Below are 17,059 nucleotides of genomic sequence, written 5' to 3'. Positions count from 1 at the left end.
AATCATGAGCAATTAATATCTTCAATCATTCAGCTCTGTTTTTATGTTTTGTAGTTGGGTTCATATAATTTCTTATCTGCTTCTTGTTACATGGATTTAGGTGTATTTTAAATATTCCATAGGTATTATTGAATGGAATCTCACATTTTCTCTTTCTACTGGGTTTTCAGAGTGATATATAGAAAGGATGATTATTCCTATGAATCCTGCCACTTTGCTGAAGTTATTTGCTTCAATTCATTTTAGTTGAATTTCTGGGATTCTCAAAGTAGGATGTCATATCTTCAAAAAGTTATCATTTTATTCCCTGCCTATGCTTATTCCCCAAATTTCATTTTCTTATCTTATTGCTACAGGAAGCATTTCCAAAACTACCAATGAGGAGGATAATGGACATCCTTGCTTAACTCCTGACATTATAAGAAACTTCTCTAGAAGTTCTCCATTACATGAAGTCAATTCAAGATTTTTATTTTAAATAATTACAATTTGTCATACTAAGGAAAGGTCCAATTATTTACACTTTGGAATGTTTTTAAAATGTAGGAATTTTGTATTTTGTCAAAAGCTTTTTCTGTATTGATCTAATCATCTGATTTTTGCTTTATTATTAATATGGCTCTTTATATTTATAATTTCTCATATTGTACCAATCCTTTATTTTTAATATAAAACCATCCAGCAATAGTTTAAAAATATGTTGTTGCAACCTGTTACTTATATTTTTTTTCATATTTTGTGTCATCATTTGTTTCTCTTGTTTAAGTATCACGACTATAATTTTTAGAAGGAACAAGGAAGGATCCTTCTCTCTCCATTTTTTTCAATTTAAATAATACATTAATTCTTAAGAACATTTCACAGAATTCATTTGTAAATCCATTTGGTCCTTTGGGAGATCCTTTTTCTCCCTCTTTGGGAGATCCTTTGTGACTTCTTCAATTTGTTTTCCTGAGATTGGTCTATTTGAATTCTCTATATCTTCTTTTGTTAGTATAAATATTTTTATATTTGTGTATATATTCACTTGTTTCATTTGTGTAATCAATTTATTGCCACAATTTAAAATTGTTTTTCTCAAAAGCAGCTCCTAGTTTTGTATTTTAAGTCAGTGTTCAATAGGACACTGAGAATAGAAAAAATAAGACATTTCTTAGTTGTACATGTCACCTTTATAAAAAACTGATCATCTGCCAGAGCATAAAAATCTCTGAAGCAATATCAGAAAAGCAAAAATATTAAGGATATCTTTTTCTGACAATAATGTAATAAACATTATAATCAATAAGGGATCCTGAAATAAATTTGCTTTGGATTTGAATGGAGGATAAAATATACTAAATAATATTTCGGTCAAAGAATACAAAACTATAGATAACTTCATCAGATAAAATAACAAGATACCAAAAACCTATAGAAACTGCCAAAGCAGTCCTTATGGAAAAATTTATCCTTCTAAATTCTTTAATTAAAAAAAAGAACAGATCAATTAATTGGGCATACAACTAAAACATTAGAAGAACAACAAAAAAAAAATTTCCTGGCCTAATCCTAAAGAACAAATTCTGAAACTGAAACAAGAATAAGAAAAATTAAAAATAACAACAAAAATATTGAATTGGTGAAGCTTTTGAGAAACAATAAAATAGATGAATCATTACCTAATCCAATAAAAATAGAGAAAAAACAAATCACCAATATCAAAAATGAAAAAGGAGACAACAACAAATGAAGAAGAAATAAAGGAAATTATTTGAAGCTATTTTCCTATATTACATAGTAATAAAATCGATAACTTAAATGAAATAGAAGAATATTTATAAAAATATGAAATACTCAGGTTTGCAGAATAACAAATTCAGTAACTTAATCTCAGAAGAAATCAATTGAAGAAGCCATAAAGGAGCTCCCAAAGTAAAACGAAAAACCCAGGAGGAGATGGATTTATAAAGTGAATTCTACAAAACATTCAAACAATTTTCCTATTTCCAAATTTCCACTAATTTCACAATAAATTGTGAAAATAAAGAAAAGTATAAGAAATCCTGGAACTTAAATGAAGGAGAGATAAAGCAAAGAAAACGATAAACCAATATTTTTAATAAATACCAGTGAAAAACATTAATTAAAATATTAGCAAAGAGATCACAACAACACACTTCACAAGATTATGTACTATTATTAGGTTGGATTTATAGCAAGAATGGAAGACAGTTTTAATATGGAAGTGTATAATATACTATATTAATAATAAACACAAAAGTCACACAATTATATGAGTGGAAGAAGAAAGAGCTTTTTTGACAATACCCCTCTTTGTTTAAAATACATTTTTAAAATATAAGAATAAATGAACCATTCCTTAATAAAGTTAAGTAATATTTATCTAAAACAAAGGTTTAGTATTATTTATAAGAGAAAAGTGCTGGCGAGGCCTTTTTGATGGGATCATGGTTAAAGCAAAGATGCCCAGTGTCAGCACTAATACTGTTATTAATTCTGGAAATGCAAGTTAGAGCAATAAGCCAAGAAAACAAAATTGAGTGAAGACATAGGCAAAGAAGAAGCAAAATTTTGCTTTTTTCAAATAACATGATGGTTTACTTCCAGGATCCAAGAGAATCAACCAAAATGAAGTGAAACAACAACTTTAGCAAAGTAGCAAGACAAAGCTGGGAGGGTCAGCTAACAGATTTGATGGCAGAGATGGGATTAAAAACAATTTTGAATGTCTAGAACACTAGAGGCAATAGAATATGATAAAATATAACAGGGATAAATGTAAAATCTTATTCTTGGGTTCAAAAAACCAACTTCACAAGTATAAAACGGAGAAGGCATTGCTAGAGAACACTTCATCTGGAAATGATTGGGGGGTTTATCAGAATGGAAGTTGACTGTGATTGTGATCACACAAAAGTGTGATGTGGCAACTGAAAAAGCACATGGCAAATTGTCTTTCATTGAGAGAGGCATGGCTTCCAGGAATAGGGAGATAATCATTCTATTGGAGTTTTGCTTTGATCAGATCACAATTGGAAGGTCGTGTTCTAATTCAAGACAACAAAATTTGGAACATTCAAAGTAACCAAATCCTCTTTCAGCTTAACAAAAATTGTCTTATTTACTTGATTTTTCCTATCATATGTTAGAGGTTCCTTGGTGAGCTCATCAGTTCCTTTAAGTCTGATTATCATTTTTATGTAGATGGTTTCCAGATCTATCTAGCTAGCTTGAATATTTCTCCTGAACTTCAGTCCTGTACCACAGGATTGCCTAATTTCAACGAACATCTAAAATTTAACATGTTCCAAACAGGATTCAAACTTTTGTCCAAATCTTGCCCTTATTCCACGCTTTCATGTTGTCTTTGTTGTTGGGTCATGTTGTTTGGTTGTTGGTTTGTTGTTGTGTCCGACTCTGTGACCCTATGGACCACAGCACACCGATGCTGTCCATGAGTTTTTCTCAGCAAAGATATTGGACTGGTCTGATGGTTTCTCCTCCAGTGGATTAAGATAATCAGAGCTTAAGTTACTGACCCAGAGTCACACAACTAGTAAGTGGCTGAGACTAGATTTGAACATGGGTTTTCCCAATTCTAGATCCAGGGCTATCCACTGAACCATCTTAACGGTTTCCAAACTTTCTTATTTCTGTCAAAAACATTAGTACCCTTCTAATTAACCACATTCACAATCTTTGAATTATCCTTGACCCTTCACTCTCCATCTTATTCACATCTTCAAATCTTAGTGATTTTTATCTCTACAACACTTCTGGTTATTTGTCATTTAACATGAAGTCAAGAAGTCCTGGGATTGAATTCTTCAGACACTTAATAGCTGTGTGAGCCTAGGTGGATCACTTTGGTTCCCTCTGCCTATTTTGGTAGCTGTAAAATGGAGATAATAATAGCACCTACTTTACCAATAAGGATCAAATGAAAAACATGTCTAAAGTGCTTTATAAACTTTAAAGTACTACATATATTAGTTGTCTATTATTATGAATTATTAAATGCAGGCTCAGGATTTGTATTTTAACCCAAGGTAATGGGGAACCACTGAAGATTATGGAGTAGGGATGTGATATGGTACCCTCATTTTTGTTTTAGGAATACGAATTTGGTGGCTCTTTGAAGGACGGATCGAGAGATTGGGGACTTGAGGCAAGACCATCAATTTGGAGGATATGATGAGAGTACAGGAGGGAGAATACATGAGAAAGTCCTTAACTAGGAGGCTATAGAAAAAAAGTTGCATGCAAAAAGTTGTAGAAGCAGAATTGATAAAATGTGGCACCTGATAGTATATCTCAGAGTTGTCATAATAAAAATAGTCCTTAAGATCCTTTTAAACACCTTTAGAAATAAAAGGTCATCATAGATGTAGAGCTTGAAGGGAACTTAGGACTCATCCAGTCCAACTCTTTGCCCATCTACCAATGAAGAAATGGAGGCCCGTTAGAAGTACATGGGGAGTAGTGGTGGAACTGGATTTTGAACTGAGGTGCCGACTCCACTAAGTGTTGTGCTACGTGTTTGTGATGGGGCAGCCACCTCTGTAGTCAAGGTTGGGTCATGCTTAAAAGGAAAAAGATGGAGCACATGACCTCAGGAGCTCTCCTCCACTCTGGGCCCAGATTATTTCACTGTCAAATCTGTCTGCCCGTGAAGCTCAGGGGCCAGAGACAGAGAAGGAATGGGGCCTAAATGGGCAACTGTGGAACTCCAGGGCATTTCAAGGTCAGATTGGAATCAGCCCGCTTTGGTGTTTCTGATGCTTTTCAAAAAGAGGATCTGGGAAGGGACAGGAAGGACATTTCTTCTGGGTGGAGCAGGGGAGTGAAGACAAATAGTCTGAGGAGTCAAACAAACAATGGGGGAGGAGAGTTTCCTCCACTCTCTTTCATGGCTCTTGCTGGGGTTCTAGGGTCATGTTTGGATTCTCATGTATTTAGAATTACAGTACAGGCAACTCTCCATGACCTAAAAGCAGACAATCTGCTCCGGAAAGAACTTGTGACCTCCTCAAGAGCACTTCCCATTCTTCCAGGATTGTAAAGTTTATCAAGCACTTTTTCACAACTATTATGATGATCCTTATTTAACCCAAGGGGATAATTTATGGAAATATTAACTGATATTTCTAGAATGTTTTAAGATTTATCTAGTGTCTAAATTCATCACTTCATCTGAATCTCACAACAGCTCTGGTAAGGAGGTACTAGAGATTTGTTTAATCCCATTCTCTGTATGCCAAAACACAGACTCAGAGGTCAACTTGCCCAGTCACACGGTTGCTAATTGTTCAATCAGGGGAGCACTTAAAGAGAGCTGAGAAAAGAAGGACCAGAGACAAAGGGAAAGGGCAGTGTTGGGGGGGGGAGGGGTCTAGGGAGGGACGTGTGTATATAGGGGTATGTGTGTATGGACGCATGTATGAAAGTATGTGTGTCTACTAAAACCAGACAATGGTTTCAGGGAGGACTTCTCAAATGTTTTGCATTATTTCAGGTTCCTCCTCCATAGCCGAGATTTGGGCAGCGTTTCTTAACGCACGTCTATGGTGTCCCTCATTCTACGGACTGAAAGTCGTGTCCCTTCTCTGATGAACTTGCTATCTCGTTCCACATGCTTGCATATTTCTCCACATAGAGAGATCTCTTTGAAGTCCAGGGAGCAGGAAGAGAAGTTGGCCGATAGTTTGTTCATATGTGTAAATAAACATCTTCTGTTTTACTGGATTCCTCTGAACTGTGGTGCAGAGTATCAAGAATCAAAGCAAAGCAAATAAGAAGGCTCTTTCCTACCTGACCCTGCAAGACACTGTATTTCCACAGCTTTCAGAGTCAGATTAGGGAACCTGCTCTGGGCTGGGAAAAGCTAAAAGCTGCAGCCAAAGAGAGTGGAAACTGACAGTGAGACGGTCCCAAGCTCTCTTACTTGTGCTGCTCCAAGGAAGAGTCCCCTATGATCTACTTTCCTCATTTAACCTTTAAAGAACATTTTGGGGGCAGCTGGGTGTCATGGCCATAGATAGAGCCTGGACTCAGGAGGAGCATAGTTCAAAATCTTCTGACATTTGACACTTTCCAGCCATGTGGCCCTGGGAAAGTAAGTCACGGAACCCCAAATGCCTCGCAAAACAACCAATAAAGAACACTTAAAAACTTGACAGTCATCATCAGATGGGAGCAATTTCACATACAAAGGACAGAAATAGAAGATTCCAGATGAAACTATGAACCAGTCATGTATAATTTTTCAATAATTTCCAATTTCACATGGTGGTATCACCACCACCCTGCTTTTCTGTGTCCCCTTCTAACAATTTGCGCTCATTAGCTCTCTTCTGTGAATTTTTAAAATGTTTCCCAGATACCATTCCCCTTCTTTTCTTTTTTGCATCACTATTTTATGTCTTACTCAACCTGCAACATTCTCCCTTCCTTCAATAAAAGCCTTCCTTTGAAACAAAGAAGTAGTCGAGCAAAACTAAGAAAATTTGCCTTGGATTGATCATAACGAAAATATGGGCTTGCTGTGTCCTTACAGTGTACTCTTCCTCTTGTATTCTTTGGAGACTATCTATGGAGGGCTCCCAATTCTGAGAAATTAAAAGATAATTCAGCTAGACTCCAGGCTAGCTCGGGTTTTGCAAACATTAACTCCATTGGGACTTCACAAGGCTGAGGAAAGGAGTCCTGGTGGCCAGTGTCCTGTCCAAGATCACGTGGCTAGTATGCAGATGACTAAGACGCAAACCCAAAGTCAATAAAATATAGGAGAGCAGCAAGTCTGTTGGCCTTTAGAGCTAAAAACCCTGGCTTTCTTGTACTGATAACAGGTTATTTTCCTTTAGAATATAAACTCCTTGAACAAAGGGACTATTTCACTTCTGTTTTTGGATTTCCCCAAACCCTGCTCATTACCATTTCTGCCACACGGTAAGTACAAATAAATACTAAACAAAATCACGGCCCCCTCCATTCTGCCATCATCAACCAACACATGGATTCCGCTCCAGAGTTCCTGGGGGTCTCATGGATGAACTTCCACTTCCTCTTACCCAGAACAAAGCTCCACCTCACTGCCCAACACACCAGCTTGATGCCAAGAGCTATATACTGCTGCCACCTCCAACGCACAGGAAACTAGGGCGCCTTCCCGAGCAAACTAGCTTGGCCCTACCCAGCTCTCCATCTCTCCTAGCTGGCACCTTTAAACAATGCAGCTATTTTTTTCTACCTCCACCACAGACCATGGAGTAATCCTTTGTTGGACCATAATCTCCTAGAGGGTAGGAACTGTCTTGTTTGTGCCAACATTTAGCACCACGCTTGGCACAAAGTGGACACTTCAGAAATGCTTTATGTGTCCATCTGTCTGTCAAGCTACCAATGTACCATTCAAGTCTCAGCTTTGCCACTTACTCCAATTCAGGATCTTCTCCTTAGTAGTTCCATGACTTTGGGGAAGTTCCTCTCCCTTTCAGGGCCTCAATTTCCTCCTCATCTGAAAAGTGAAGGGAAAGAGGTATTAAACAAGATGCTAAGGTCAGCTCTGTGCCCCAGAGAGACTTTAGCACCTGCCTTAAGGGCAAGAGCTCTCTCTTGCCTTATACCCACACAACTCAGCACCCATGAAACAGGGCACTGTTCTTCCTTTTCAAGGATCTGTTTGCTTTGATGGACCTTTCCCTTGTGTTATTAATGTAACAGCCCCTGAGTTTATGAACATGGGTCTGGTCCAGTTGTTCTCAATGTTATTAAATGTGTCATACTGTTATGGCCTCAAGTCATTCTGTACAGAAGACAAATAAACAGTGAACATTTGTCAATCTCAGCAATAAACCAAAGTGGCAGCAGACTTAATCTGGTGTTAATTAGGCTTGTGGAAAACTAAATCAAGCATCAGAAACCACAGATTATTTTAGGCTTCCTCTAGCATAAACAGAAAGGCTCGAGGGTCCGTAACATATTATTTTTGTTGACAGTTGCCCACTTTTGCCCCAATTAATTCTGCATTTCTGATAGGCCGTGGCTTGATTGCCTGATGCTCTGTCTTCTTTTGCCCTCTGAGCGGCAGTTTGTTAATCCTTCCTATTTCTGTGTATTTAAGCAGGATTACAAACTTCAAATGCACTGTAAAATGAACCCGTATACAATCTTTCAAAACCACTTAAGTGGCCCGGTGATAGAAGTACCAGCCTTGTAAGGAAATACAGAATATTTCGGAAATCATCCTGCATGTTTATTTATAAGCCATCTGTAATTACCAGGCAGGAATGAATGAAAGTGCTGGAAAATGTCGACCAACAGAACCCTGTTGCATTAAATTACGGCTTCCCCAGAACAAGAGATGGCCGATACTGTTTGTTAAGTCTGTATAATTGAGGGGTGTGATTATAGTCTGTGAGTTTATTGACAGGAGAATGAAGAACCCAACAGCAGAGAGTCTGGAACACATGGAGCAAAATAAACCAGCGAGGAGAATTAACGAGGGGAGACAAGAGCACAAGGCTTGGCCCTCCACATCTAGGCCCAACACACAGAAAATAGTCACAAGAGGCAGGTAAAACACATGTCAAGGGGCTCAAAGGACAGGCTGAGAAGCAGCAAAATGGTAAAGTGTTATTTTGGGGATGTGCAAGAAGCTTGTGGGGCCCGACAACCAAACCTTAACCTGGTGCCTGAACTGAAGGGATCCCAGGATTTAAGGGGATGTTTGGATACGTTAAGTAGACTAGGAAGGAAGGATTGGTGGCTGGTACTGCTGATGAAACGTGAATTGTGTCTCCTTCGGTAAGTCGTTAATGGTTCACATCAATGTGACAGGAGGTTTCTGGTATAATACCCCAGGGGTCCAGCCTTGGCCCTCAGCCGCTTAACATTTTTATCAACGACTTGGATAAAGGCATAGATGGGATGCTCTTCAAACGTGCAGATGACACAAAGCCGGGAGGGGACAGTCAACACATTGAACGATTTGAGTCAGAATACAAAAAAAAAAAATCTTGACAAGCTGATACGTCAGGCTACATCGAGTAATATAGATTCAAGCAGAGGTTGGATGACCATTTTTTAGGTATGTGATAATGGGTATTTCTTTCATATATAGGGTGGGCCACGGAGGAGCCTTCCAACACTCAAATTCTATCATTTGGAATGACTGGAAAATTTGGAGTTTATCCCACAAATTATATTTGTACAGTGGTTTGAGGGTCATAAAGCCCTTTATAAACTACATGATCTCATTTGATCTCACAACAGAGCTATACATTCCCATAGTTTAATGGTCACCTCTTCCTCCTAAAGCCCAGATCCACACCACCAATTACCAACCGAACCTTTCAAACTAGATATCCCACAGACATCTCAAACTTGCATTTTATCCAGAATTCATTATCTTCCTCCCAAATTCCCCTTTGTCCACTTCCTGTTTCTTTCCAAGATACCACCATACCCCCAGTCACCCTGCTTCACAAATTCAACATTATCTCGACTCCTTGTTTGAGCTCACCTTTCATGTCCAATCGGATCCCCAGGTCTAGTCATTTCTGTCTCCATTAACATCTCCTACATTTGTTCCCTTCCCTACCCACACAGTTACTACCCTGGTTCAAGCCTTCATCTTCTATGGCCTACATGATTGCAATCAACATACCCGCCTCAATTTTCTCCTCTCTCAAATCCATTCTCTCTACACAGCTGCCAAAGTAATCTTCCTAGGGGGCAGGTCTGGTCACTTTCCTATTCAATAAATATCGGTGGTTTCCTAATACCTGTAGGATCAAATAGGAACTCCTCTCGTTGTCATTTGAGTCTCATCACAATCTAGCCCCCAGTCTACCTTTCGAGCTCCCCTCTGTGCCTCTGTACTGGCTATCCCCCGCCCCACCCCTTCAAGCTCTCTTTCTGCTGCCTCATATCAACATCTTAGAATCTCTTGTTTTCATCAAGTCATACCTACAACACCATCTTCTGCATGAAGTCTTTCCCGAGCCCCTCAACCGTAAGCTGTCTTCCTCTTCCCTGCACTCCAAATGACCCTCGATTTAATTTTGTATCTCAAATACGTGCATATTGTCGCCACCAATAGAATGTAAATTCCTTGAAGATAGGAACTATTTCAGAAACAGCTAGGTGATACAGTGCAATAATTTGTCCTGGACTTAGATTCAGGAAGACCTGAACTCAGATGCAGCCTCAGACACTTATTAGCTGCATGATGTTGGGAAAATCTCTTTACCTCTACCTGCCTCAGTTTCCTCATCTGTAAAATGGGAATGATAATAATAGCATCTATCTCCCAAGACTGTAGTGAGGATCAAATGAGAAATATTTGTCAAGTGCTCTGCAAACCGAAAAACACTATATAGATGCTATTTTTTTTCAGCCTCCAAGTCTGATGTAATACACGAAACATAACAGGCATACTTATGATAAATTCTTATTGATTGCTACATAGGTAGCCCAAGCATGATGATCTCCACTTTACGAATAAGGAATCAGAGGCATTTTGAGACTTGCCCAAGATCAAGGAGCTGATGGTAGCCGTGGTGGAGCCTGGCATTGAACCCAGGACAAATACTATCCTAATTTTCAAAAAAGGGAAGAGAGGAGAGAGAGTCTACAAAACACGTAGTAGCCATCTTGATGTACATTTCTGACAAAATTCTAGCATATATTATCAAAGGACTGATTGGTAACCCCCTGGAAATCACCAAGAGCCAGCAGGCAAGACTTTCTCAGGAATGGATCAAGCCAAAGTAACCTAGGATTAGTTGACCAGTAAGTAGGGGAGGGGACTGCTGCTGACAGTATTTCTCAAAGCTTCTGACAAAACCTTTCATGCTACTCTTGTAGATAAGATGGCTAGATGCAGTCTAAAACAAAGCTTCTTAAACTGTGCTTTGGGACCCCATATAGGTCATGTTACTGAATACAGGGGTCATAAAATTACGATTTATTATCAGTAAATGTTAAATTAGTATACCTATTTTATATGCCTATATACCTGGGGTTGCATAAAATTTCTTGGGTGAAAAGAGGTCATAAGAAGAAAAAGATTTAAGAAGCCCTGGGCTAGAGGATAGTATAGTCAAATGGATTCAAAACTGATTAAATGCCCATATTCGTGGAGTTATTTAATTAATCAAACCATTAATGAATTGATGTTAGATTGAAAGGAGATCTCTAACAGAGCATCCTAGAGATCTATCCTTGGTCCTGTGCTATTGTGATCAACTAAAAAGACTGAGACTCATAAAAGTCCCTTTGAGTAGCAGGCTGTCTCGGCCCTGGACGTGTTCCCTTTTCCTGCCTTTTCCTGAAAAGTTCTTTATTTCATTCTTATTTGTCTTACTTGATTTGCCACCCAATCCCTTGTGTTTCTGTGCAGGTGATATTAGAGATATCAGAGATCAATTCGATTTTTAGCTAGAAAAAGTAGCTTTGAATTCTAGTCCTGCCATTTCACTGAATTAGAGCAGTGATTAATAATAATGGCTCACATTTATAGAGCATAAGGATTGCAAAACATTTTAACACATCAGCTCTTCATTTCACATTTCTGGGCCTCAGTTTCCTCATTTGTAAAAGAAAAAGGTTGGACTAGATGACTTCTAAGGTCTCTTAGTTCCAAAGTATCTGACTCCAAATCCAGGGTGCTTTCTATAACATAACACATTTGATCAGAAGCTCTTTTGTGTTCATTAAAGTAGTTGGGACTAGATTTCTAAAATGATTTCAAGCTTTAAAATTCAATAATTCTATGACTGTTCTGATGGATATCCGAATTAAGTGCATTTAATTAAGATTTCAAGATCTGGAAAAGGATATATGACACTGAAAATTAACTGAATCTACTATTGTAGTCTAGAAAAAGATGAAGGCTGTCCTTTTAAAGTAGAAGAGTATCAAATATGAAAGGGGGAAAAAAGCTTCCTATGGACACTGACAGGTTTTAAGCATTCAATGGATTCAATTTTGTGTTTTTTATTCAGACAGAACTGTTGATGTCAATAACATTTGACTTCAATGAAAATTATATGCCTGAGCCGGAGGTTCTGCCCAAACAAAAAAAGTAGAGCCAATGTCACTGACTAAAATGAAGGAGATGGAAAAGTCTGTAAACAATTCAGGCTGAATTTCTCCACAAAGGATGGTTAAAATGTGAAACAAATGGTCAGTCATCTACAAAAGTCAATCTCTTAAATCAGTTTTAAAAGCAGTTCGATTTTTTTTCCTGCCTAAGATGTGAATCAGAGGGGATAAATGCCTAAGACTTGGGGGAAATGGTGATAAAATATAAGCTGATTTGTATTTCTTTGAGTTTTGAAACTCAGTCTTTCTGGCCCATGTGGATTTTAAATGTGTCCAGGGTTGTAAACATTTCTGAGGGGGGCAGGGAAAGAATCCCAACACAGTAACCTTTTGTTTGAATAACTATGAGATGAAAATTCGTGGGGGGGGGGGAGGAACATACGGATATGTGGAACTATATTCAATAACCACAGGAAGATATTTTATATCTACTTGCATTACACCTCTGTATAGAGCAAAAGTCAGACGTCTTTCAAAAGAAGTTTTTGGAGGATCTAACACTTTAGCTGTGTGCGTAGACTCTAAGAGATCCCACGGAGGAAGAAGGAAGAAGAAGAAGGAACCCAGCAAGTAGAATGGAACAAGACGAGATGATAAGGTACAGGCTCTATGCCATCACAAGAGCAAAGCATGGGACAAAGTAAGGGGGAAGAAAGGAAAAGATGCTTGAAGAACCCGATAAAGAGGTCTTCTAACATGAGGACCCACACTCTACTTCTTGTTTTGGGTTTTTCATCAGGAGCTTCCTCCCACAGAGATTATGTTTGTAGTACAGGGAATGAAGCTGGCATTCTTCACTGCTCACTCTGGATGCAGTTTCATGGCGGGCTGTCACAAGGCAGTAAGTTGTTCAACTAGAATCTTACAAAAGAAAGAAAGAGGTCTGCAGATTAAACTCTTTGTTTTCAAGATATATCTTGCTGCTCACCTTTCTCCTGGGAAAGGTTAGTAGAGAAGATTTATAATGGAAAAATGGAAAATTCAACATTCATTCAAACAAGCCTACCATGTGCACAGTGCTAAGCACTGAAGGAGCCTTACAAAGATAAACAAGATATTGTGATCTCTTCCCTCAAGGAACTTACCATCTGGAAGAGACTAAATATACAGACAAATATCACATCCCCTCAATTCCTAGTAGGGAATTACCTACCTAGTAGGTAAGGGAAATACAGAGAGCCATAAAACTAGGCGGGGATTAGTTAAAACAATGGATGAGGGGGCAGTGAAGTAGAAGGAAGGGTAGTGTGTCAATCCTGGAAGAAAGGGTCAATAAAGACAAAAATACAAATTCTTCAGCTGGGCATTTTAAGCCTTTTCCAGTATGTCTCCAAATATGTTTTACATAATTCTTCTTTCCACACTCTTTGCCCCCTCCAAACTGCCTTCAAGTCTTAGCACTGTCTGTCCATTTGTAATATAACCCGCCCCCCCCCCTTCACTTCATCTTCCTAGAGTCCTTGACTTCTTTTAACTCTAATTTCAAGTGCCACCTCCTATGGTTGGACTTCCCAGATCCCTCTAATGGTTAGTTCTTGTTCCCAAATCCCTCTCTTTCCTCCCCCCATACTACATTAGAGATTTCAAAAGCTATGAGTCAGAAGCCCTCCCCCCCCCCACTGCCGCTTTGTACTTAACCCAGTCCCGTACCTGTAACTGATCCAAGAACCTTCTCCACAACACTTATGACACATGGCCCTATCTACACCATTGCTTGCAGCCCCAAGTTTTGTACGTACTGCATTTGTGTAAAATGTGGCAGCCTCCAAAAAGAATGTGAGCTCCATGAAGTCGGGGGGTTGTGCTATCTTTATATGCCCAGCTCCTGTAGTACCAAGGTCACAGTGTGTGTTAAATCCTTTTTGGTCACGTCCAACTTATTGTGAACCCATTTGGGGTTTCCTCGGCACACAGTAGGCACTTAATAAATGCTTGTGGGACTGAACAGACTTGAAAAGTATGAGGCACAAACAGTCCTTCTCCTCAAGGAGCTTTAGACGCAACATATAAATCAATGGGTATACACAAGATAGCTACAGAGAAAATAGAAAGTAAGCTTTAAAGACTATAGTAGCTCAGAGAAATGGCAAAGGCTACCTGCAAAAGCCAGGGATTCTGAGAGAGACAGGAGAGAAGACATGGCATTCAAAATACAGAGGACAGCTACTACAAAGGCATGGAGGTGGGAGATGGAGTGTCATGTGAGAGGAACAGCAAGAAGGCTAGGATGGTTAAATTGTAGAGTCCCTGGTGGGGTATGAAGTATATAAAAAGACTGAAACAGCAAGAGAAGCAAGCTTGCTAAGAGCCTTACGTGCCAAGTGTCTTTCTGTTTGATGCTGGAGATAAGAGAGAACTATTAGAGTTCATGGAGTAAAGAGTGATATGGTCCAGCCTGTGCTTTATGAAACTTGCTTTGGCAGCTGTGTGAAAAATGGATTGGAGTAGGGAGAGATTTGATGCAGGGGTTAAGGTTTTAGTTCCCCAATGGCTCTCAAAACAAGAATATGAAATCTCTTCCCAACTCAGTAAAAGCTTAGATTTTCTTCTCAAGACTTTTGATTCCTTTAGACTCCCCTGACATCTCCAGATGACCTGCATAACATGAGAAACCCTAAAGTCCAACTGAGCAGTTGTCTGAGCAGACAGACAAGCTGGGGAGGGGAGAGAGGAGGAACTGTATTACAATGTCCACTCCTATGAAAAGCACACAAAGTCCTTTGAAGGTGATTCCCTAACACTTTAAGTTTAAGGTTCGCACACTTCCTTGGTGAAAGACTTGAAATCTCCAAATGCTGAATTTCTCAGGATGGAAGGCATGATTCAAGAGACATTCCGACATGTGCGATGGGCCCCTTGGGAAGGGAGAAACATCATTCCTTCCAAAAACATAACATTGCTCAGAGCTTCATGTCTCTTCTTCCCTCTATGTATGAAGCTGCCGTCCCTGGGAATCCTTAAGAAACAAAGAGCTTTAAAGGAAGTCGAACAGAATGAACCTTATCCTGATGCAATGTAGATAAGGCACGTCTCAGAAGAGATATATACAGTTTCCATTTGCTGTTCCCAGCCAAGGAAAACAGCCATTCCATGGTTCTGCACATACTGTAATGGCCCCATGATCTCAATGATACAAACATTTCTATCACTGAGTCAAGTCCTAACTCCTGCCTGCCTTCTCACTGGCTATGAATCTTGGGCATGTCTTTCTGTATAGCCTCCATAAAGAATTACCCTCCTCAGTGTGCTGGTTGCTAATCTTTGATTCTCCTAATGTTTGGTGGAGACCAACACAACACTTAGACTGTACATCTGTTAGCCCCATTTCTTACTACATGGCCATCCCACTCCTTTTTGGGGAATACATGTCCTTGGTAATTACTTTTTTTTTGGTCATTTCCCATGTGTAAGTCATCACTGCTAATAAGCTACAGCCGACTTACACCCATCATGTATTTTTCACAATTGCCCTTTGGGTCACCTTTCATTGTGAGTCTTCTGAGATCATAAGAGTTCTGTGATTCATAACCATCCGGCATCAACAGGATGTTGCTGAAAAGATGAGCTTTGGTGGTAGGGAGAAACCTAGGTTCACTGGAAGCACCATGCAGTACCCCAAATATAATCCAGTCTGATCTCCCTCCAGTCTTTTCTGAACCTAAGTTCCTTATTTGGCTACATTAACCCCAAAACAATTGGTTATTATGAAATATATTGATGTTTGTTATATTCGGTGATTGTCAAACTTTTGTTCTTAGTATCTTTATACTATTCAAAATTATTGAGGATCTGTCCAAAGAGTTTTGTTCATGAGGGTTAAATTTATAGATAATTACCACGTTAGAAATAAAAATTAATTTGGAATTTGTAAACCCTCTGAAAGGGTTTCAGAGATCCCCAGGATTTTCTGGACCACACTTTGAGAACCACTATAATCTAACCCATATCCCCAGAGTCTGGTCCAAATAAAGACCTAACAGAGCGCCAGTGGTTCAGAGACCAGGATTGGTTTAGGGTCTAACTAGGAGGCTATATGGAAACCAGTCAGTTCATTCCAAACCTCTCTGAGGATATCCTGAGGTTAAATTCAACCCCTGGAAACCCCTAGGGCCAATTCAGCCCTACCTGAAAGTAAATCTCTGTTTATGGGATTCCTATCTCGTCTAGAATATACAATGGTCTGGTAGCCCTAAACCCTTGATCTCCCCCACCTTAGAATCCCAAAGTACAGGCCTATCTCAAGGTTCTTAATTAAGAACCAGATAAGAACAACTGTTCCCAAAGCCCCCTTTTTAAGGCAAATTAATGTGTAAGAGGACAAAGAGGAAAAACATGAATAGCTGGATCAGAGAATCAACTTCAGAACTGCAAGAGATCTGTGATTCCACTGATCTTTGGCTCACATGCAACTCTGATTCTTAAATATCATGATGTCTCAAGATTTACAACCATACAGTATAGAGAAGAGACCATTTCTGCTAACAAAATGGATTTTTACACTGGAGGTCTTCTTCTAGCATGATAAGAGATGTGTTAAAAATTTCCATTCTTTTTCTACGTTACATTTTGCTCTATCAAAGTCAGACTGTTTTTTGTTTTTTTTTTTTTGTAAATAATAACTTATAGATCAGAGTTCTTAATCTGGGGTTCATTAAATTATTTTAAGCATTAAAAACACACGATTCTGAGAAGGGGATCCATGGCTCACCCAGACTACTAAAGGGGTCCATGGCATCAAGAACGTTAAGAAGTCTGCTGTAGAGGGCCGGTATTTCTGTGTTGTTGGAGGCAGATATCATATTAAAGGCAAGACTGTAAACCCTGCGGATGAAATGAGATGGCTTTGTCTTCTTGACTCTGGTTCTGGCCTTAACTTCATTTGCTTGCCAATCAAAGATCTTGGCTCTTAGGAATGAGGTTCACCTCAGCATTTTAGGCTTGGCACAAT

This window comes from Sarcophilus harrisii, chromosome X, assembly GCF_902635505.1.
Source record: "Sarcophilus harrisii chromosome X, mSarHar1.11, whole genome shotgun sequence".
Classification (NCBI taxonomy): domain Eukaryota; kingdom Metazoa; phylum Chordata; class Mammalia; order Dasyuromorphia; family Dasyuridae; genus Sarcophilus; species Sarcophilus harrisii.
Note: the sequence above shows the minus strand (reverse complement) of the source record.